The sequence below is a fragment of the Mytilus edulis genome, chromosome 8 (genome assembly GCF_963676685.1).
Source record: "Mytilus edulis chromosome 8, xbMytEdul2.2, whole genome shotgun sequence".
Taxonomy (NCBI): domain Eukaryota; kingdom Metazoa; phylum Mollusca; class Bivalvia; order Mytilida; family Mytilidae; genus Mytilus; species Mytilus edulis.
In genome coordinates, this window is record NC_092351.1 from 75,293,919 (window position 1) to 75,320,082 (window position 26,164).

The 26,164-nt window shown below is 33.4% G+C and overlaps 1 long non-coding RNA gene across 1 annotated transcript; it reads right to left on the reverse strand.

Moving 5' to 3' along the window:
• Positions 1 to 14,616: 14,616 nt before the first annotated feature.
• Positions 14,617 to 19,897, reverse strand: LOC139486272 (uncharacterized). The gene is made up of 3 exons (XR_011655534.1): positions 19,646 to 19,897; positions 15,981 to 16,068; positions 14,617 to 15,106 (listed from the first exon to the last, which is right to left on the reverse strand). It is a non-coding gene; the product is annotated as an uncharacterized lncRNA (long non-coding RNA).
• Positions 19,898 to 26,164: the final 6,267 nt, after the last annotated feature.

Here is a 26,164-nt window from a genome sequence, read left to right on the forward strand (position 1 = left end):
CCTTGAAAAAATATGTCTTAACATGCTTAAAGAGGAAGTATTTTAAGAGTTAAAATTATACTGTAACTTTTGATCATGAATGGACATGTCATTATTTAGTGTTGTTTTTGCTGTTGTTGGGATACAAAAGTACCCGGCCACGTCAACTCTGTTAGATGTATTTCTATTTGTATCCATGTTATGAGTTAAGCCTATTTCAACTAATTGTTTGAGTTCGTTCTTATGTTGTACTGCTACACCACTGTCCCAGGTATGAAGTACGGTTGGGTTCCCGCTACATTATGTGTGTATGTGCTTGTCCCAAGTCATGAGCCTGTTATTCAGTTTTTGTCGTTTGTTTATGTGTTTATACATATCTAATATATAAATAAGGCCATTTGTTTTCTCGATTGAATTGTTTTTGTCATTTCGGGGCCTTTTATAGATGACTATCCGGAATGAGATTTGCTCATTCCTGAAAGCAAATCTCATTCCTGAAGACAGTATGGTGACCTATTATTGTTAATTTCTGTATCATTTGGTCTCTTGTGGAGAGTTGTCTGATCGACAAGCATACCACATCGTCTATTTATTTTGTCTGTTAGAAGCAGCTTTTTTTCAATTTTTTTTCATACATATTAAAATTTCCAGGAGATGAATAAAGGACGATCTATCACAAAGTATAATAATGTAGGTTTGGACATACAAAATATAAAATATATTCGTTTGTTTTTAAGTATTCCAAATACCGTTTACAGATAGGTACATTAAAGGTAAAGATGATTCTATAATTTTACCGAGGTAACTTACAACTAATATTCAAACAGTAAACCACAATTTTCTTTGCAAGGTAGGTTTATTGAAGAATTATATTACTTCTATTACCATTTATCCTATTCCAATCATACATATACTAGTACATATAATTGATATTGAAAGGCCAGAAATGTGTTGTATTCAATATCATATATTAACTAATACAAAATCTGTTTTTGTAATATTTGTTAATATTATCAATTCGAATATTTTAACTTATTTGATTCGTTTTGGAATAATCACATCTTAAACTATAAGTTCACATCAACTATTAGAGGGAAAAAAAGGAAATATAGGAACACTGAAGTTCAACAAACACAAACGTCAATATACATTGAAACGAACTATTTGATAACAACTGTCTTATTCTTGACTTGTATAAAAGAGGGACGAAAGATACCAAAGGGACAGTCAAACTCATAAATCTAAAACAAACTGACAACGCCATGGCTAAAAATGAAAAAGACAAACAGAAAAACAATAGTACACACGACACAACATAGAAAACTAAAGAATAAACAACACGAACCCCACCAAAAACTAGGGGTGATCTCAGGTGCTCCGGAAGGGTAAGCAGATCCTGCTCCACATGTGGTACCCGTCGTGTTGCTTATGTGATTACAAATCCGGTAAACAGATATCATTTGTGAAACGGTTATTCCATAACGGTCAACCAACTCGTGATGGCGTCCGTAAAATTTACGAAGGGATGATTTCAACTTCACCATTTGAAACTCTTGGTTTAATAGCTTCCTTGTGAGCAGTAACCCTCTATCAAGAAAATCATGATAGGAAATGCAAGCACGGGAATATCGTATTAATTGGGAGATATATACCCCGTATGCATGTGCTGCTGGAATGTTGCTACTTAGAAATGGAAAGTTCACAATTGGAAAGCTGAAATCATCTCTTTTGTCGTAAAGTTTTGTTTTCAACCAACCCTCATTGTCAATTTCTAAATGTAAGTCAAGATAGTGTAAGTGGTGTAGTTCTAGAAACGTTACTTCTCAATTGTCACAACGTACTACAACATTTTAAAGCACCATTTATTTGAACAATATTAAAACACTTTCGTCCAGTAGTCGACGTTGTTGTTCAAATTTACAAAGTTGGTCCTCCAATCTTGTTTAAAACATTAGATTTAGCACTTTGTAAATGTAATTGTTTTACTAACCAGACCACTTTTTGGGAAGATATTCCATATTTATATATATTTTGTTGTGTTTACCTTCTGTTCCTGGAAATGATCTTCATGTTTCATTAAAAAATACAAAATAACGGAAGTCGTAGAACAACTGACATCGTCATAGCCAACAAAAAAAGAAAAGACTGAACATTGATTAAACAAAACAAAACACAGGACAGATTGGTGCCTATTCCTACATTTTGTATTTTACTATTCAATAATGACGACTTTAGTATGTATACTGAAGACATTTACCCTGTCGAACTTACTTTAAATAAAGCTAATACTAACAATGACCACCGCCCTTTCCTCGATCTTGATATCTATATCATTAATGTAAAGCTTAATACTAAAATTTAAGATAAAAGAGATGATTTTTCATTTCCTATCGTTAATTATCCATTTTTAGATGGTGACGTTCCCTTGTCACCATCTGACGGTGTTTATATATCTCAACGTGTACGATTGGCTCGTGTATGTAACAATGTTTTAGATTTTTACGAGAGAAATTTATGTATTACTGAAAAATTATTACACCAGGGTTTTCGATATCACTAGTCAAAATATTTACTAAATTTTATCATCGGTATAAGGACATCATTCGTAAATATAGCTCAACATGCAGACTTCTAATACGTTTAGGTATTTCACATCCAGTTTGTTATGGAAATATTCTTTATAAAGCACAAAATGTCAGTATTCACCGCAGAAACTAACAAAACCTTTAAATAGACTTATTACGAAGGGATATAGTTACGATACTGTTGTCAGGTCATTAAAGATTGCATATTATGGCGTTAATATTGATGCACTTATAGGGTAAACGGGTCGGATTGTACCTGATATTCATGTGATGAAATCATAATCTTTCAATCAGTTTAACTTAAGTCTGGAGCTGGCATGTCAGTTAACTGCTAGTAGTCTGCTGTTATTTATGTATAATTGTCATTTTGTTTATTTTCTTTGGTTACATCTTCTGATATCAGACTCGGACTTCTCTTGAATTGAATTTTAAATGTACGTATTGTTATGTGTTTTCTACATTGGCTAGAGGTATAGGGGGGATGGTTGAGATCTCATAAACATGTTTAACCCCGCTGCATTTTTTTGCACCTGTCCCAAGTCAGGAGCCTCTGCTCTTTGTTAGTCTTGTTTCATTTTAATTTTGGTTTCTTGTGTACAATTTTGAAATTAGTATGGCGTTCATTATCACTGAACTAGTATATATATGTTTAGGGGCCAGCTGATGGACGCCTCCGGGTGCGGGAATTTCTCGTTACATTGAAGACCTGTTGGTGACCTTCTGCTGTTGTTTTTTCTATGGTCGGGTTGTTGTCTCTTTGATACATTCCCCATTTCCATTCTCAATTTTATGTCTATTCCTGCAAGGGAGATTAGTGGAAGACCAGTACATGTTGTTTTAGTCATTAGTGTATAATTGTGTCGAAGTTAAATTTGCTTAGGAAATTAAAAAAAAAATATTTGTATATGCAAAAACGGATTTTTTTGTTTGAAATCATGCAATTAGTATTGAAATTAAGTGTTTATAATACTATTGAATTTCTAGAAAATGAAATCATTTAACAGAAAAAAAAGTAAATGCATTTAGTAGTCTGTCAAATAAAAATTATTTAAAAGAAAGAGTAGAAAAAGCATTTAAAATTCTGGAAAAAACGTATTTAAAAGCAAATAATAATAACCTACACTTTCAACTTCAGCCTCAAAGAATTAATTAGTTTGATTAGTCTAATAAATAATGATTCAAAACTCAAAATGAAGTGCTTTGATTCAAAGAATAATTATTAAAACTTAACATTTATATTTCAATTGATAATATTTACTTGAACATATTAAGGTTTGAACCTAAATAATTGCATTTGCTTGTGAATAACAGTATGCCTATAAGTTCGTATTGTGCTTTTGAATATTCTTTACAAAAAGTGTGCTATGAAATTATTTCAATCTATCCTAATATGGGATAGATTGCTTTAACTCTGTGAAGCTGCCGTTTCAGTTATTCGAGTTACCTTTCTTTATACAGTTTCTTTATAATGTAGGTTTGCAATTTTCTGAAAATCACACTACGTTTCTCGAAAAAGGGTCATGGGGACTAGCGAACCAATATCGTCTGTGACGTCAATATATCGCCTGCATTGGCGTTCAGAGATTTAAAAAGAAAAGGCAGACATTTTTCGTCAAAGTAAATTATGGGTTTTGTATTAATATCTTTATATGTAATGTAAGAAAAATGTAAGAAAAACGTATACATATTTCTACGTAATACCACATGTTATTATCAGAAAAGAAAAATGTTTTTATAAGATTATGTAAAGATAAATTTTTGGTAAGTTTTGCAGTGGAATTTAACGTTAGGCGTGGTTTTGTATAAAATCCTTTAAACGCATAACTAATTGATCTCTATAGCGAGGATCGATATATATAAGTTCTGAATTAAACCAACGTACACACTTGCATGAAATAAGTAAAAAAGGATTTGTTGTTCATATTTTACATATTAGTTTTTCAGATTGTGTGATAGTAATATGGGAAGAACGGCCCGGAAGACCAACAGGAAGTCCACACACCATTCTTCAGATGGGGAAACAGTTATTTACCGGAGGACTGGAAGTGTGAATGCCACTACTCAGCGAGTTCCCCAGCAGCAGCCGACCGCAAGCCTGAGTCCTGAGTTGGAGCAGATGACAGATACTGTCACCCAACGCATCGTGCCAGAATTAAAGGACCAAATAGCTAAAGCAATTGAGGCTATCCAGAGGACACCCACACTCTGCTCAACCCCAGATACAGATTTGTTAACTAATAACAGCATACTTGTAAATGATAATGATAATATTGCCCCTGTTAAAAGTTTCAATGATGACCTTGTGGTGCACATTTCAGAACAAGTGAAAGACAAAATTATTAATGGGAATATGTAGAATTAGAAAACTTATTGCTTGTTTCTCATTCCGAGCAATCAAGGGCAGTAGTTATTGATAATAATGGAAATCTTAATTTAAAGCCAAAATCCGGAAAGAAAATATCCGACATTAATACATGGTTCGATGCTATCTTAATTTATACTAGCATTTATACAGCAGCACATCCTAGTAGTACCCCGGGTTTACTGAAGTATATCTATAATGTAAAATTTTGGGCAGGCAGATGTGCTGATATGGGTTGGTTAACCTATGATCAACAATATAGACTAAAACGTGCCAGAAACCCATCAATGAATTGGGGTTGTGTAGACATGGAGTTATGGCTTCTGTGTATTTTCCAGGGTGTAACTCCTACACAAGAACCTCAAATATCTCAAATGAATGCAGGAAAATGTTTCTTGTACAACAATAAAGGTAGATGTGGCCGTTCAGCTTGTCTTTATCTTCATAGGTGCTTAAAATGCGGGGGTGCTCATGCAGCTTTGTTTTGCAATTTAAAAACTACACAAAACAGTCAGAATGAGAAAAGAAAGCCTTATGAATCATTTCGGAGTGACTTTCGGAGAGAAAAAAGCTATAAAAACAATGTCAATGGATTCAGATGTAAGTCCGCATCGTCAGTCCAAGGAAGTATACAGCCAGTATAGGATAACGGAATTAGGAAAGACACCGATTAAAGTGGAAAGATTAAGACATTTTTTAAAAAGTTTTCCCAAATAAAATTGATGCAGATTTATTGTTAGATGGATGTACAAATGGATTTAAAGTAAATTACATGGGTCCGCGTCAAGCTGTAAATTTGTTCGAATTTAATTTCGGTAAAGCAGCAAGAGTCTGAATTAGAGGAAACAATTACAAAAGAGATTCAGGCAGGGCGAATAGCGGGCCCCTTTAAAAACAAACCATTTTCTAACCTGTGCTTATCACCGATAGGGCTTGTAGCTACAAAAGTCTCCTCCTGGCTCTAAAATTTACGGATGGCGTATGATACAACATTTGAGGTATCCACTGGGAAGTAGTATTAATAGTTTTATTGACCCTCAATTAGCAACTGTGCAATACACATCCTTTGACAAAGTTCTTGGCACTATTAGTAAACTAGGAAATGGGGCAGAAATGGCACGAATGAATATTGTCTCGGCATTTAAATTATTAATATTGCACCCTGATGAATTTGTTTTATTTGGTTTTCGCTTTCAAGACAACTTGTATTTCCAGAAAGCGCTTCCAATGGGATGTTCGGCGGTGTGCACGCTGTTCGAAAAGTTTTCATGTTTTTTAGAGTGGTTGGTCCGTTTTCAATCGCACAAGGAATCAATAGAGCATTATTTAGACGATTTCCTGCTTGCCGGAAAAGCTCGGTCGGGGGAACATCTCTATTTGCAGCGATATTGGAGTTCCTCTAGCGGAGGAACAAACTTTAAGTCCTTCGTGTATTATGACTTTTCTGGGATTAGAAATAGACACTTTGGAGATGGTTATTCGCATACCACAAGACAAACTAACAGAGGTTAAGGGAAAACTGGAACTGACTATAAAGAAAAGAAAAATCAATCTAAGGGATCGTCAATCTTTAGTGGGCTCCCTAAATTTTTATGCCAAAGCAATTCCGTCAGTTCGAGCTTTTTACAGGAGGTTTTATGATGCTATAAGCGGTATACAAAGGTCAAATCATATTATCCGAGTGACACTAGGTATGAAGGAGGACATAAAAACTTGGCTTACAGTTCTCGTGAATTTCAATGGTACTTTGGCTTTTGGTGAGAGCGAATGGCTTTGAAATAGTAAAATTCCTTTGTTTATAGATAGCGCTGGTAACCCAGATTTAGATTATGGGGTTTACTTTTCAGGCCGATGGGCTTATTTTCAATGGCCTTCTAGTTGGGAAAACACTGACGTTATGGCTGATATAACCTTTTTGAAGTTAGTGCCTATTGTGCTATCGATTTTGGTTGTTTAAAGAGGATTTGCACAACAAGCGAATACCTTTTCATACAGATAATAAGGCACCTGTGAGTATTTTGAACAAGAAATCCTTAAAATCGAGACGGGTGATGGAGTTGTTTCGACCTTTTGTATTACACACAATGCTTTTTAATATGCAATTTAAAGCAGTACATATTGAAGGTCGTTCGAACTTTATCGCTGATGCTATTTCACGTAAACAATGGCACAGATTCCGCATGGTAGCACCACAAGCAGAGACAGAGGAGACACCAATCCCAGAAACTTTTCTGCAGCTGATTTCCGGACTGAAATTGATCGTCTAGTAGATGCCTCGCTAGCTTCGAAAACGAAGGATACACATAGAACGGGATTGCGGAGTTTCGAGATATTTCGGAAAGACTTTAATATGGAGTGCGTGTGGCCACCTCCCCACTCGCATAACGTGCTTTTTATTGCATATTTATCACTGAAAGGGAGAGCACATAAAACTGTCAGCTGTTACGTGACTGCTATCGGTTTTCGTTGCAAGGTTCTACAGTCTCAATTTATGGACTATTCAGAAAATTTTATTATACGAAAAATGTTAGAGGGTTTGAAATGCAGTAAGTTCTCGAAGGATAAGAGGCTTCCAATTACATCGGAACTTTTGGCTAGGATAATTGAAAAGTTGCCATCGGTTTGTTATTCAGCATACAAATCTTTGCTTTTTGCGGCAGCTTTTTAGTCGCCTTTCATGGCTTTTTAAGAGTTGGAGAATTAGTTTACACAAAATTAGGCCAAGCGCAAAATATAATATACATACATGGTACACAAATTCTATGGGGAGCTAAAGGGGAGTTTATTAGGCTTCACTTAACGCACTCTAAGTGGGGTCAAACTGGTAAGGGTATTTCTATTGATATAAGGAAGACGGATTCAACAGTTTGTCTAATACTGCTATTAAAAAGATACCTAAGAGTAAGACCCAATAAAAATGGTCCTTTACTCTGTCACCTTGGTGGAAAAAACTTGTCTCGTTATCAGTTCTCTGGTATATTATCTAAACCATTGAATGTAATAGGTATTGATTCAAGTGGCTACAAGTCTCATTCATTCAGGATTGGGGCAGCTTCAGAAGCTTCTGCTGAAGGAATTTCTAATGAGGAAATTATGAAGCTAGGACGATGGAAATCTGGTGCATATAGGTCATATATCAGATTGTAAAACTTTTATTTTGATGTGGTCATTTATTAACATAAAGACAATTATTGTTTATATATAGCTGTAAATAGGTGGGATATATGTTATTAAACGTTTAATTGTGTTTAATAGGGATACTTTTGGATTATAGCTCTTCATCTTTTATATAAGCTTTGGATTTCAAATATTTTTTGCCACGAGCATCACTGTAGAGACATGTATTGTCGAAATGCGCATCTGGTGCAAGAAAATTGGTACCGTTAATTTTATTGAGAGATATGAGAAAAAGTCTGTTTGGATAATAGGCTCGTCCATTGTAAAACATGCATTTACCCATGCCCGCACCACTTATGACGGCATCCATTTGGGTTTGAAGCGGGAAAAATGTACCATTTGGTGGCAAGGTAAAGGGGGCATGTATTGGCACGAATTAGTACCAAGGATAAAATATTTATTAAGATTTGAACAGGAGCCAGATTTTTTTCATTTGAACTTTTATGAGGATAGTTGTCCCACTGGCAATCATACCACATCTCCTTATTTTTGTATACAAACATCTTTCAGAAAGATCGGTTTTCCATTATGAGATATTTACTGTAGAATACTAAGTAAATATTTTCATATTTAAAATTTTACAGGTACAGAACATGCATCAAGCCTATAGCATCAATCATATTTCATCTAAACTGCAAAAGACAATATTTGTTAGTCTTACCTGACAATGTTAACAAAATCAATAAGTATTGATTTTTGACATATTTCAGCATTTTGGACTCTTTTTTCTATTTACAACTTTTTCCTTTGTTTTGAAGGTAATGAAGCAATCAGTTGTAGTTTCATTTTGTATTAGTCTTTTCAAAGTTCCTTTTTTTCTTTCTGATGGAAATATTAATCATGTTGATTTTATTTTATATTTTTAATCGACTCGGACATTTGCCAACCTTATGATGTTATCAATGTGTATGTGCGACAAGGACGTAAACTTTCACATGTTTTGCGAAACTTGCAGCGTTGGATCTAAACCTATTTCATTACTTTTATTCATAGCTTCCTTTTAAGCGTTGAACATAACAGTATGATTGCTTACTATAATAGATTGTGTCATGGATGGAAAGATATTGCATTTAACACTCATACCTCATCTTTTTGTTTCTATATACAAAGCACGTTTTAGAAAACCGTAGTAGGCAATATGGCAACCACTACATGTATGATCCAGAGGATGTGTATGATTGAAAATATTGCACATAAGTCAATAGGACAGTAGCCGATCGACAAAATTCCTCTAAGATATATTTTAGATAACATCAGCAACCGACAAACTTTATCGATGGACAAAACTATAAAAAAAATTTGATCTATTTATCGTCCCCGCTTTTATAAGACTTTTTTTTAGCATACTGAAAATCATGATGTCTTTACTTCAATTTCAAGTTCTAATAAAAGTTTACATATCCATTTCAGATAGAAGTGTTTCTGTGCCAGTTCGTCGTGTTTTTCGAAGTAGAAATGTTTATGAAATGTCAATATACAAGTTTAAAAGAGCTCAAAAAAGTTTCATACTGGACAGTGGTCACTTCATATGAATTTTTTTCACGCCGTGAAATTAAGGCACAGGTACAATGCATAACAATGGAAAAACCCTGTTCAACTACTTTTAGAAATGTTTATGAAATGTCAATATACAAGTTTAAAAGAGCTCAAAAAAGTTTCATACTGGACAGTGGTCACTTCATATGAAATTTTTTCACGCCGTGAAATTAAGGCACAGGTACAATGCATAACAATGGAAAAAACCTGTTCAACTACTTTTACGAGGCGAAAAAGAAAGTCGAATCATGAAGCCAGTAAACAATATTTTTTTTTAATCTAAGCATGCAAATGGAAGATTATGTCATATATTTTACATTAAACATATTCGCAGAACAAAAGTGATAGGGTGTGTTTGGATATACGCCTGAGGCATCCTATGGTTACCCATAGGTACCTATGGTTTGATATTTTGTGTATAAAATATCAAACCATAGGTACCTATGGGTAACTATAGGCCGCCTCAGGCGTATATCCAAACACCCCCATAGTAAACTCGTAGTAGCCCACAATGCATTGTAGTTCATTGAGTCGATTGGTCAGTTTTTCAAGGCCATATTGGCCTTGTGTTTGGGAAATTACTATGCAAATATATTCTGACGTCAGGAAATCTAGAGTTGTCGACCTTAACCCTCTTGCTGCCGGAGGGACACATGTGTCCAAACCGGCAGTGCCGGAGGGACACATATGTCCATGGATAAATTTATGCAAGCTTCTCATCAATGCTGTATCTCTTTCAATTAAAATACCGAAGATTAAACAGGGTTATGTTTTTCTTGAATGGGTCCCAAATGTAGTGGTCATTATGTCGTGACGTCATATATCGAATGACGTCGTTGTTTGGCATGTTACGTCACAGACGTTGAGCTGTCGTATTTTCCGGCATATGAAATGCAACCTTGAAAAACGGTCGGCAGCAAGAGGGTTATTAAAGGAAAACAGTGACGTAACCATCAATTAGACATTGTAAAAGGAATTTGGCACTGTTGACAACAATAAGATAATAAATCTTTTTGGCAATTTGTAAAAAGTAAAAAAACAGAAACATCTGGAGTTTCACCATTTAGATGAAAGGATGGTTTATTATATCATGTATATAGTGACTCAAATACACAAGCTAACATCCTAAATGAACAATTTAAAGCCTAGGCTTTTACTTCCTTCCGAAAATACATCCTCCATGCCATATAAAGGTATAAGTCCCCATCATACATGCCAGACATATTTATTAGTATTAACGGTTTATTAAAGTTACTTAAAAACTTAAATACACACAAAGCCACTGGCCCTGATAATCTGCCAGCATATTTTTTGCATTATTTTGCAGAAGAATTGTGTCTATTTTTTACGTACTTTTTCCAAAAATCATTTGATACTGGTAAAATCCCAACTGATTGGAAACAGTCTAATTGTATCAATATTTTAAAAAGGTGACAAGCATAACTCTATTAATCATAGACCAGTTTCATTAACTGCAACATGTTGCAATATTATGGAACATATATTTAGAAGTAACATCGGAAAACATCTTACAAGTAATAAAATATTAAATGATGGTCAACATGGTTTAAAAGTAAAAGGTCTTGTGAAGCCCAACTTATTATCAGTATACAAGACCTAGCAAAATCATTGGCATATGGTAATCAAATAGATGTTCTACTTTTAGATATTCCTAAGCATTTGATAAAGTATCCCATCAAAGATTAGCCCAGAAATTAGATGTTTATGGTATTAGGAATCAACATTTAAATTGTATAAATGATTTTTATCCACGAATTAAACGAAATTAAATACCCCATGAAAATGTCTGCTTTTACAGTATTGCACAATCCTGTTTTAGAAGCAGACAATATTTAGGCGTAACTATAAGCCATGATCTTGATTGGGGAACACACATACGCAATATTACCTGTAAGGCAAATAAACCTTAGGTTTTGAAAAACTGCACACGTAAGGTTAAAATTCTTACGTACACATCACTTGTCAGTCCAGTCGTAGAATACTCTTCCCCTGTATGGAACTCGTACAAAAAATCAACACATCACTCAGGTTGAGCAGGTACAGGGTAGACAGCCAGATTTGTCTTTAACGATTATAAAGACAGATCACCTGGAGCAGTTTCCAACTTAACAAAATCTTTAGAATTGGAAAGTTTAGAAATAAGAAGAAAATGAGTTAGATTAACTATGCTATATAAAATAAATTGGGGGATAGTTTCTAAGGACAATTTAACAATATCTGATAGATGTACTCGGGGGAAACATAAATTTAGACAAATACGAAACATAAATTTAGACAAATAGCAACAAATAAAGATAATTTCTATAAATTTTCATTTTATCCTCGCAACATTCCTAACAGGAATTTACTACCTGAAGCAATAGGTATGTCTGACACCCTGGAATCCTTCAAAAGTGGCATATCCACTTTAACGTTTGAAGCACCAACAACAACTTTTTAAACTACCAAGCCACTGTACATCATATATATATGTTATTGTTAAGTATTTTTCCTTGTCATATAGATTCTAAATTAAGTCCATATGTACATAATACACAAATTCCGGGAAGAAGAAGAAGAAGAAGAAGAAGAAGAAGAAGAAGAAGAAGAAGAAGAAGAAGAAGAAGAAGAAGAAGAAGAAGAAGAAGAAGAAGAAGAAGAAGAAGAAGAAGAAGAAGAAGAAGAAGAAGAAGAAGAAGAAGAAGAAGAAGAAGAAGCAAAAGAAGAAGAATGATACGTTACCATCAATAAACCAATGTAAATTGAATAGAGCGATGTTGACAGTGCTAGAAAAACAATCAAAGATATCAAATGGACATACAAAATCATAAGTCGAAGAAAATTTACAACACCCTGGCAAAATTGAAAAGCAGCGAGTACAATTTTTCAGTACAATACATAGAAAACTAAAAACTGAGCAACGCAAACCCAACCAAAAGGCAGAAAATCACATGTTGCGTTACACAAATACGGTGAAAGATGAGAAAATCCTTTACATATTTTGTGTTCCATAAATTTATATATATCATGATTGCTTCAACCTAAGCATGTATACAAATTAAACGTTAGGATTTATTTAACTTAATATTTGCTTCGAACTAACTTAAACTTTAAAATTGAAATACGTTTTTTTGTAACCGGTGTTTGGAATAAGAAATCTGATATACAAAATAGTAAAGTTTGACGGATGAGGTGTTGTCAGCAGTTGACGTGTAAACATGTACGAATCATTCAACTGGTTCTCTTTTAACTTATAGTGGGATGTTACTGCAATGGACACGGATATAGATGACAATTTTCACATTTTCGTCCAGGAGTAATGTGTAAGGATAGAATGAAAATAAAATGATACTAAAGACAACAGTAGTATTCCTCTGTGCAAATGTCATAAATCGTTTGGGAGAAAACTAAACCCGGTTACAAACTGAAACCGAAGGAAACATCAACTATATAAGACAATAACAATCTAAACTAAGTAGTAAACAAATACCCATAAAACCAAAAGACATTTACATCAACAGTTATAAATAAGAAATAAGAAACAACACGAACTCCACTAAAAACCGGGAGTGAAATCAGGTGATCCGGAAGGGTAAGCATTACCTGCACCGTACACGGCACCCGTCGTGTTATTTCTTTGTTCAGTTCGGTAAGGATGGAAGGTTATTATGACCAGGGAAGAATATCATATATGATTTCTCACACACTTTTATCATAATGGCCGATCAGCTCATGATGGCGACCGTAAAATTTCTTGAGCGATGACCTTAATTTGATTGATTCATAGCCCTGTGTTAGCAAGTTTTGAGAAAGCAGTATTCCTCGTTCAAAAAAAAAACAACGTTCTCTGAGCTAGCTCTAGAGTAACGTATCAATTGAGACACATATATTCCATATGATGGTGCCGCTGGGATGTTGCTACACAGAAATGGAAAGTGGGCTATAGGAAAATTAAAATCATCGCGTTTGTCATAAATTTTTGCATTTAACCTACAATCAGTAGTCATTTCGAGAAAAAGGTTTAAATATGAAGCAGATTTATCTGTGTCGGTAGTATCTTTAATTTCAAGTTCAATTTGATATATTAAATGTAAGTGATCACTGAAAGAACACTGGACACTTTTAATTTGCAAAACACTCATTTGCAAATCCGCCGCCGCCTCAAACAAGAGCTACAATATCATGTATATAACCAAAATGTGCGGAATTACATGGGATTCAATAATTTCATTGGTTTTATACTGTTACTTTCATATTTATTTTGCAATTTGAATTATAAAAACATGGGATTTTCAATATCCCATGGGACAGGGCAAAATCCCATGGGACAGGGCAAAATCCCATGGGATTTACCATTATCCCATGGGATTTTGGTTAAATCCCATGGGATTTTTTTTGGTCCCATGGGATTATTGTAGTCCCATGGGATATTTGTTGTCCCATGGGACAAAAAAAATCCCATGGGACTATAATTATCCCATGGGATTTTTAATATCCCATGGGACAAAATAAAATCCTATGGGATTAAAATTATAAATATATATATATAAATATAAAGTTATGTGTATGTTACAATGAATGCTGTTTGGTAGTAAAATGTTTTAAATGTATACGAGTTTTTTTTATATTTTTTATATATACATATATATAATTTTTTTTAAATTTTGTCACAAACATGTTTTTTATTTGTTTATATGACAATAAAGATTATTCTTATTTTGGAATGTATAATAATAATATTTTACAGTCAAAGAATAAAGTCCTTTCACTGAAACAAAATGATGAAATTTCTAAATAAATGAAAAAATATTGTTTTGAAATCTTTGTCTTGTTTATTCTATTATGAAAAATAGAACTGAAAAAATATTTCATATTCTGACTGAATAGTTCACTCTTTTCATGAGGTAAGATTTTCTTTGTTATAGGTTCATTGCAATACTTGTATAGGCAAACGATTTGAATTATAAATAACTTTGTGGTGTACATAATAGTATGCTTATATTTGCAAATTTATAATATAAACACTTTTTGTTAAAGTTTTTGCTTTCTTTATTCACAACTTGCTATGTACAATTATTCAGTCCACTATATAAGAGTGAAGTCAATAAATAATTTCATTCACTAGAATATTCCAGCAATTCTTAGACAAAACATTTTTTCAATCTGTTCTTCAAAGATCTTCCTCTGTACATCTTTATTGAATCGAGAGATTCAAATGAGAAGACAAAGCAAGTTTATTTGGACAACAACATTCTAATATCTTGTTCATTCGTTCCATCTTTCAATTGATAATTACATTGTTGTATTTATATGATCAAGTTCTTGTGCATCAATGATCGTGATGATATGACTCCTTTTTGTTTATAGTCATAAAAAAAAAGTCGCACTATGGAGAAAAATATCAGCTTTAAGTTTTCCGTTTAGTATTGATTTGTGAATGATGACCATGAAAATCCAGATTTCTGACCTACAAATACACAAACTCAAAAATTATCAGTGAAGAGATCAATAAAATGGCTATTTTATCATGTTTATGATTAATATGATAAACTTTCATTTAAATATTCAAGTACTAAATTACAGAAATCGCTTAAATTTTATAATAGTTTAGTTAAAGTACAGCTTATTTAAAATTATAATAAAAAATATAGGCCACCGTTGAGTTAAATAAGATATTACATTTTTAATGCCAAAAAATGGCATTTTTGCACCAAAGGGAGATAATTTGGAGCTTTTTCAATGATATATGCATTTTAAAAGTCATCTGGGGCCAAACCGAATTGATTGTTTTGAATGATTTGGTGTACCATATGATAAAGATATAAATAAATTGAGTTATGAAAAAAAAATATTAAAACATTTTTCTGAAATTGTTATACCCTAGAGCCTCCTTAAATGTCATTTGATCTCTATTGGAGAAATGTCTCATTGGAAATCAGACTGCTAAGTGTTTCTTATTTTTATATCAACCCAGCCATATTATACCTGTCTAATATTAGAAGCTTGTACATAGTTCAGTGGTTGATGTTGGTTCATACCCGTCAGTTTTATTTTTCATAATTTTTTGTTTTTATAAATTAGTCTGGTATATTTGACGTTTGAATTGATGCTCTGTTTCAAATTTGGTTAGTGTTGACTTTTATAGATTACTATAACATGTATAGGGTATGGGTTTTCTCATTACTTACAGGTCATCAATGGCCTCTAATAAGTAATTACAATGCTTACATCCACTAAATTGAACTCTGATGGATAGTTTTCTCTTTAATCATACCACATCTTATTTTAATAAATATTTAATTATTATTCAAGGACAAAATTTTTTATAACAGTGGACTTACCATTTAGGCTTTGTTGACCTCTGTAAATCTTATTTTGTTGATAATTTCTTCTGTTTATAGTTTCCCCTTTATCTTTCATGTTCTTGCCCTACACATAAAAGGGTAAACATCATTTAATGACAAAAATAACTACTACATGTATTACATAATTAGTAGGCAACTGAAAATTTTGTCTTATTTGTATATAACATCAACTTACTCATCATTCTTGCTGTTCAATATCATGAATATTATCATTATTCTATGAATATGAGGTCACAGTAAAATTAACCTTGGCAGGCAGACATCTTTTTTTATTTGATACCTTGTAGTCATTCCATACAACAAGTAGACCTATGCTTAAAAAATCTAAGGCCAAAATTAAAAATATGTTTGTTTCCCCTCCCCCCACACGGGTCAAAAATAAGCGCCCGGGTCAAAAAATTATTTTCCACAAAAAAATTGAAATTATTTTTTTCCTGAAAATAATTTGTTTCCATTTTTGGAAAGTGCTTGAAAGCAGAAGGATTGATAATCTAAATAAATACACTCAAATTGAGCACAAACAACTGATAAGTGGCCTGGACTGGACAAGTCAAACCATTCATGTGACCATGCTATGACAATCACATCCAGTTAAAAAAAACTAGAGGCTCTCAAGAGCCTGTGTCGCTCACCTGTTAATGTGTTTACTGATGTCGGCCATCTTCGTTGGTAGGCGGGGTCATTAGACACTCTTTTTTTTTAAATAGATACCCTAGTATTATGATTGTGTAGTTTTAGAAATGATTTTTATACAAGTTACAAAAATGACGAAAAGTTGTTCAATATTGACTATAAAGGGTAATAACTCCTTAAGGGGTCCTCTAACAATTTTGATCATGCTGACTTATTTGTAGATCTTACTTTGCTGAACATTATTGCTGTCTACAGTTTATCTCTATCTATAATAGTATTCAAAATAATAACCAAAAACTGCAAAATTACCTTAAAATCACCAATTTTAGGGCAGCAACCCAACAACAGGTTGTCCAATTCAACTGAAAATTTGTGAGGGGATATATCTTATTCTGATGGACATTTAAATCTTGAAAGATTTGCCCTAAATGTCTTAGTTTCAAAGATATAAAGCAAAACCTGCATTTTACCACTATGTTCTAATTTTAGCCATGTCGGCCATTTTGTTTGGTAGGCTGGGTCAGCGGACACATTTTTTAAACTACAAACCACAATGATAATTGTGGCCAAGTTTGGTTAAATTTGGCAAAGTAGTTTCAGAGAAGAAGATTTTTAAAAAAGTTACAAAAAATGATGAAAAGTTGTTAAAAATTGACTATAAAGGGCAATAACTCCTTAAGGGGTCGACTGACAATTTTGGTCATGTTGACTTATTTGTAGGTCTTACTTTGCTGAACATTATTGCATTTACAGTTTATCTCTATCTATAATAGTATTCAAGATAATAACCAAAAACTGCAAAATTTCCTTAAAATAACCATTTCACAGGCAGCAACCCATCAACAGTTGTCCGATTCGTCTGAAAATTTCAGGGCAGATAGATCTTGACCTGATCAACAATTTTACCCCATGTCAGATTTGCTCTAAATGCTTTGGTTTTTGAGTTATAAGCCAAAAACTGCATTTTACCCCTATGTTCTATTTTTAGCCATGGCGGCCATCTTGGTTGGTTTGACAGGTCACACCACACATTTTTTAAACTAGATACCCCAAGGATGATTGTGGCCAAGTTTGGTAGAATTTGGCCAAGTAGTTTCAGAGGAGAAGATTTTTGTAAAAGTTTACGGACGACGGACGCAGGACGACAGACGACGAACGCCAAGTGATGAGAAAAGCTCACTTGACCTTTCAGGTCAGGTGAGCTAAAAAATATGCCTTCCTGGTCTGTTTACAAAGGGTAGACCCGGGGGAGGGGAAACAGACATTCTTTTAAATGTGGCCTGATAAAATGACAAAACCAAGAAAACTTTATATCATTGACCAAAGAACAATAAAATGGGGTCATGGTATATATATGAATCTGCCATTCAGACATACACACCTTACAATTGTTTCATATCTACCAAATATAATCTACCTGTAACTTTAAACATATGATGAACTGACAAAACAATGCAGTGTTTCATTGACCAATGAACCATGCATGAAAATGAGGTCAAGTTCATATAAAATATGACAGACAGCTAAGTGCATCTTACAATTATTTCATTCACTAAATAAACAATGATAAAGGGGCCTTATTGCTTACAGTATCCGGAAAATAGACCAAACCACAAAAACTAAATATTTTCAAAGTTCCTTATACCCTGCCAATTTGTTATGGTTGTGCCTGTTCCAAGTCAGGATCCGATAATTCAGTGATTGTCGTTTGTTTATGTGTAACATATCTGTTTTTCAATTTTTTTGTACATAAATTAGGTTGTTAGTTTTCAACTTTCAACTTGGCTAACATGTGTAAAATCATACAAGTGTTGGGAAAACAGCAAGTTGTCGAGTGATGAATCTGAAAATGCATCACACGGTATAGCTGACTTATTTAACCCTGAAACCAAATTTCAGAAATCCTTCTATTGTAGTTCCTAAGGAAAATGGGACGAAAAATATTCATCGGACGGACTGACTGACGCAAGGATGGATGGACAGACAGGGGTAAAACAGTATACCCCCCCCCCTTTTTTTGAAGTGGGGGCATAATTTTAATACGGGGCTATAAAAACCCATGCAAGATGTCAAAACAAAAAGAAGTAACCTAATTCTTATTGTCGGTTATACATATAACAATACAACATATTAAAGGTCTGTAGAGCTTTTATCCGACATACATATATGACAAGCACAATACAACATATTAAAGGTCTGTAGAGCTTTTATCCGACATACATATATGACAAGCACAATACATTTGTACATGAAACATAAAGCTCATCACTGAGATAGTAGTCTCAGATAGAGGGAGGCGGGGTCAACCAAACTCCCCTATTCAATCTGAATGCAGGACAGAAAGTCACAGTCAAAAAGTCACACACTGTCACAGGACAAAAAGTCACAATTTAGTTTTGAGATTATTTTTCTTTGAACAAGAAAACACTCTTTTTGAATTTTTCTTGAAGTTTTATACATGAACATGATGTAGCAACTTTAAATTAAAATTTATTAAAAACAAATAAATCAGTGCATTAGGTTTGCGCACATTACCATTACATTTGCACACAAAAATCATTACGTTTGTGTGCAGCTTTTGATTACATTTGCACACATTTTTTAACATGTAAATATAAAAAAAAAGATATAGTATGATTGCCTTTTACAGCTGACTATGCGGTATGGGCTTTACCTCGGGCTTTGCTCATTGTTGAAGGCTGTTTGGTGACCTATGGTTGTTAATGTCTGTGTCATTTTGGTCTCTTGTGGACAGTTGTCTCATTGGCAATCATACCACATCTTCTTTTTTATATTATGAACAATTTCCTAAAATTAAAAATGAATATATGTAATAAAAAGAAGATATTTCAAAATCTTATTTCATTTATATTCAATCAATTGTCAACAAATTGTTTGTGACTTTTTGTCCTATCAACTTTGTTACTTTATGCCTGAGTTTGACATGTGTTTGACTTTTTGTCCTGTGACTTTTTGTCGGAATGTCCTGTGACTTTCTGTTCGTTTACCTTCCATCTAAATCAGTGAACTGAATAATTGTTTTTTGCAGAAGTCCGGGGAGTGTTAAAAAATCACATGTGCAAGTTGAGAGTCAACACTTACACAGGGACTACACAATACTTTTTCAGAATGTCAGCAAAAAAGAATCACTGGTGACAGGGGAGTGTAACCGATGAATTGATCCTGAATCAGATAAGATTTTCCCGGTACGTCTAAACACCGCTCAGGAGGACCTCCTGGGTGCACACATGCAGGACATACAAAGTGCACTCATGGCCTCGCTCATGGCAGACCCTATATAGTCGCCGTCGTATCTGCACACATGATGGATGTATATATTCGTTATAGATCGTCATACACTTCTCATTTTAGAGTTAAATTTGCAAGATTTTAAAATAATAATGCTACTAAAAATATATTATTTCCCCCAATTTTCGCAATTTTTTCGCCATATAAAATATTTAGGCGACTGTGCTTTTAGTGAATATAAACGATTACGAGGCCTCACGAATAAATATAAATATGAAATATACTGGAACATCGATTAGCATAGATCGAGCAGCAGAGTAAACTTCCACATAAATCTCGAAGTTATTTACGCCGGATAATATAGACTGTCACGTGTGCTCCTGAATACAGTTGTCAAATACATTAATTTGTGTTTTTTACTTCTACAAGAAATTTGATTCAAATGCTAATTACGCACCATTTGCTGAGCAGAGAATCATTCTAAGCCAGGAACCGTCTATACACGGGGGAGGGGGGGGGCTGTCTCAACATGGGATTTTGGGTACAGGGCTGTCTCAACATGGGATTTTGGGTACAGGTGTGCAGCTGGGATTTTAAAAACACCTCCCATTCATATATTGAATAATTGTGAAATCCCTACCCATACATATATTTCACAGCGAAATCATAACCCATTCATATATTTATCAGCTCAAATAGTACCTATATGCATATACAATCGGTCAATTACTACCTATTAATATATTTCCTCGGTAAAATTGCACCCCATTGATATATTTGACGGATCAAAAAAGGGACCCATTCCAGCGGCACATATGTATATACCTTTATATAGGAAGAGACCCCCCCCCCCCCCCCCCCCGTGCGTCTATACTAACTGATAACAGTAAGAATAGAAAGTCTCTGTAAAAAGGCAGTCAATCCTAACAGAACTGTATTAACTTAATGATACATGTACATCAAGTTCCAGCACCTCACCAAGCACCCTTGCCTTGCATACTGAGATGGCAAACTGGTGTGTGTCAGTATTTTAATATAAAACTGCGTAGGTTCATATCGTTTGATTCAACGTTTGTTTGGTTATTTTTTAAGGATCGTTGTAAAATTATATCTAAATCTTTGTTAAAATACGATTTTAAATTGTTCAATTCTTTCTATTTCATAATTTTGTCAAAGTCTACTTTTTAAAGTTTTAAATTTTACAGAAAAAATGAATATTCCATTTTGATTTGAAGAAAATCTTTTTGAACTGTCATGACATGGTGTTGCAAAGCTGATTACAGGTAACTATAACATACAGTAATTTTCCATTTCGACAGTGCGTGTATTCTCGGGTGTGTATAACGTATAGTTTTCTAGAGAACATCCTGTCTACGTGTAATACAGATTGATGACATTATACAACATTTCTTTGGTTTTTAAAATGTGATAAGGTATCTGTGTCCATTCCCTATTTCAACACCACTAATTTTTCGAAGAAAAAAAATCAAAAAAAAAATTATATGAAATTAAGAAGAAAAGTAGCAAATATAAACTTCAGTAATTGCGCATTGAGTAAACATAATTCCAATATTGCATGAACAAATCCGTGAGAAAACGTATATATACATGTATGAATAAAGATGTGTTTTAAAAGACCTATTGGCATTATTTCACACTAGGACCTAAGATAACTAGAACTAAGCAATGGTTGATCCAGAAATTTTCATAAGTTGGGACTCATTCACTGTCTTAGAGTGTTCACGTCTAGTCATGCTTCCGTGATTCCCTTTATAATCTACCATTTGTTTCCAAAGATTTAGGAGGGGGGCTGGTACACACATATATATATAAATATACCTCTGCGGCGGAGCCAGCCATTTGAAAAGGAGGGGGTCTCAACCCAGGACAAAAGGGGGAGGGGGTGGTTCCAACCATATGTCCCCATTCAAATGCACTGATCGTTCAAAAAAAGGGGAGGTTCCAACCCCCGAAACCCTCCCCCTGGATCCGCCACTGATACCTAGTATGCATATAATTAAGAACAGCTTTGAATATATGCATATAAAATAATGGTACGTTTAAAAACCGTTCAGGATCTCCTGGTTGCACACAGGACATTAAGTAACTTAGGACATATATATATATAATAGTAAGAGTTCAGGGTATACATTCGATAACTAACATATTTTATAATTTTGTTATTTTTGTTTTGATAAAATCAGAGACATATAATACATGTATTGAGACATATATAATACATGTGTCTCTGAAAAAATCAAACCATCTTTAAAGAAGTTATTTCAGTTTGAATCGACTGTCTTTTGCATTAGAATTCCAAAACGTTAATGTTATTTACAAATGCCTAAACCTGCAAGAAAGAAACATTTATATTCGGTGATTTTTACACTAAACGTTTTCGTAATTTGTTTTAAAAAATATTAAAAAGTACATGTACATCGTTTTTTCAAGATTTGTATAGTAACTGGTTTAATTAAGTCCCCTTGATGAAATTTAAATTGCGAGACGCTAATTAATAAACTATGATCTATCTATCGGCATGCGTCGTTATTTGGGATACGTCACGGATGACCGATGATCATATTCAATACGATATACCAATCATCATTTGAATTTTGTCAATTGATCTTTAATAATTAGGACTAATTGGTGATGGCAGAGAATAAGTCGCTGGTGATGGTTAAAAACACATAGAAGTAAACTTTGCAAAAAAAAAAAGGTTTCCTCGGAAAAAATTATGAAAATATATGAATATGCTAAATATTTTTTTTTCCCGAAATAATAATTAAAGACGTTTTAGAAATAACAAATTTTCACAGTTGGGATATTTTCAATTCAAGTTATTTCATTTTGAAAACGTTGAGAAATATAGATCTTATTATATGTTAAATGTGGGCCGCTTGGAGATCAACTTGTGAAACCCTGCATAATTAGGGTTTGTCTACTTTCGTCTTTTTATATTGCCAAACATTCTATAATCAAGGATTTGTACAAGGCCTTGTTATAATGAATATTATCGCCAATATCACCATTATTAAATAAAGAACAGATACAATATTCGCCTAAAGAGTTTGCCATCTAACAATTCAAAATGAAATGTTGAGTCGAAACTGAGGTACCAAATCTATAAAAAGAATCACTATTTTAGTCGAAATTAAACTGTATATATTCTTTTTTTCAAAACTCCTGAAATAATTTAACATTATCTATAGAGAGCTTACATATGCAAATCTGTTTAGAAGTATGTGAGCGTAAATAAAATTTGTTTATTACCCCCCCCCCCCCCTTTTCCTTCTATAAAATTTAATTGTAAACGATTTTCGTTCTTAATTTGTGTTTGCTCATTAACTGGGGTTCATGCTGTCAAAAAACAAAAATGTCTCCTTGTGTAAAAGTTATTGATAAAAAAAAATTTGAAGCTTCCAGAAGAATAACGGTACGTCTAAACACCGCTTGAAGGACCTCCTGATTGCACTCATGACATACGAAGTGCACTCAGGACCCTTTATAGTCATCGCACACAGGATGGATGCATATATTCTTTATACGCTTCTTATTTTAGAGTTAAATTTGGTAGAATTTGAAATCGAACTTAGATAGATATGTAACATTTGTAATTCTTAGAAAATAACAAGGGCACGTGTCACTGATTACACAACTACTGAGCCATGAATTATCCAATCAACAAAATTAATTGGATTATCTTTATTGTTGTTTTATACATTGTGTTGTTAGTAGAGTGTGACCATGCGGGAAGTAATATTGTGACGTCTAGAATGAATATCACGATGTTTTAAGATTTTCGTCTTTTATTAAGATTTCGTTCCATAAATTTTTAAGTTTTATTCTTAATTTTATTATCATGTCCTGGACCAGTAATTAATTCTTTGCACGAGTTTGAAAAGGGAAATAAATGTTCATACTTTAAAAGAATTTATTTTAATTAAAGTTTTGTATATGGAATCCGTTCTAAACGGTAAAAGCCGTACTTTTCAAACAATCAAACTCATATACATGTTGTTAGATGTTATTTCTCATTATTATCGAACTTGTCCAGGAATTTTATTTTTGAGTTATACGAATATTTTAAGAAATCCGTTTTTATTAAGTTTTTTTTCTCTAATTAAAGTCGTTTTGTCCAGTTTCACAAGCCTGAAACGAATTTCAATGTATATATATATCTTTATTCTCATAAAGCCAATGCATTACATCGGTACAGAGATAACAGATACAACAATAAATATTTACAATATGTACAAAACAAGCGAGAGAGGTTACAAAAGTTACAAGCCAGGAGTACAAACACTAGTATTTATATTTTTTATAAAAGAACAAAGCTTCTTCAGAACTGGTTTTCTTGTACTTGACATAAGTTCAGAGAATTTAACTGTATTTTGCCGTTTTGTAAAATATTCAGTTAAAAACTCTGCGAAAATAAATTCTGAAAATGAACTTGTCTCCGTTTTTTAAAAATTATGATATTTTGGGTATAATTATTTCTAAAAAAATATGTAAGTTAGATTGTAGTAGCGAGAAATTATAAAAAAGAAAATGTGGTATGATTGCTAATGAGACAACTATCCACAACAGACCAAAATGACACAAACATTAACAAAGAAAGACTATTTCGAAGACAGTTTATTGACACGAAATCCGTTCAAACCACGACTAAGTCTTCGTGCACAGATTTCCGTTAAGGTTAAACTGAATATTGTACATATACAAATGTAATAAAATTTGATATTCAGTCAACATTGTGTTTGTTTAAAAACTTGATTTAGATAGAGAGAGAAAGAGAAAAGAACCACACTGAAAAACAAAAATCGAACTTGTTACAGAAAAAAAACGCAACTATAAAATAATTTTCTTTATTCGTGAACTGCAAAACACAACAAATTAATTTACCCGTCATCATGAAAAATAAACTGAAAAAGCACATCGAATGAGATATATATTTTATTTTTTCTATATGCAAATTCATGTTAAAGGTAAAACTGAACTAAACAATACAATTCCTAAAAAACAATAAAGATAATCCAATCAATTTTGTTGATTGGATAATTCATGGCTCAGTAGTTGTGTAATCAGCGACACGTGCCCTCATTATTTTATAAGAATTAACATATCTATCTAAGTTCGATTCAGGCGCGGATCCAGAGGGGGGAGGGGTTCCGGGGGGGGGGGGGGGTTGGAACCCCCCTTTTTTTGGCCGATCAATGCATTTGAATGGGGACATGTAGTTGAACCCCCCCTTTTTTGCCCTGGGTTAGGACCCCCCCCCCCTTTTTAAAATGGCTGGATCCGCCCCTGCGATTTCAACTTCTACCAAAATTTAACTCTAAAATAAGAAGCGTATAACGAATATAAACATCCATCATGTGTGCAGATATAATTACGGTAATGGGTCCTGAGTGCACTTTGTATGTCCTGAGCGGTTGTTTAGACGTACCCGAAGAATAAATCATTTCCTGAACCTAAAATACATTTATCTGTAATTAAAGAAAATTCGCCTAAAACATTCTCTCATATAAAAATTCGCCTAAAACATTCTCTCATATATTTAAACAATTAATTGTAAAATAATTAATTCAACGTCGGACTTTCTGTCTGTTTACTAATACTTTTCTTGTTCAGTTTAGTTTATACCCATAATAGATGAACGGAAATAAGTACTTTTTTTTGGAAAATTTACAACTAGATGAACGGTATTAAGTACTTTTTAGGAAAATTTACAACTCAAATTTTCAAAAACAAAATTCTACACTTTTTACCTGGATGTTTTTCTCTGTCTCGAAGCCGCAACCTTTGACCCCGTATCAAACGTAGCGACCAACACCTCACATGACGTATTCTCGATGTTGAGGTATTGACAATATACAATCACATTTATCAATATACAGCAAGTAAGTGATTTGGTGTTGAATGCCAGTAGATCAGAATTTGTTAATTGAACTTTACCTGTTTAAGGGGCACTAGCTGCCAAATTCATGTTCTTCATCGATTTTAATAAAATTCACATTAAACGTGTATATAGTGTTGAATTGTTTATTAAAATGTTGCGCACAATCTTGGCTGATATGCATAAAACCATTATATTTCATGACACTGCATGAAAAAGAAATTGACTTATCGTATAATACCAGAACCAGAGACATATATATTGTATCTAATATCTCTGCCAGAACTAAAAAATAAACTACCGTAAGTCCACATAAGAGGGTATGGATGTGAATTAACAGAACAAAGAAAAAAAAGGAATAAAGAATAATGAAAGAAAG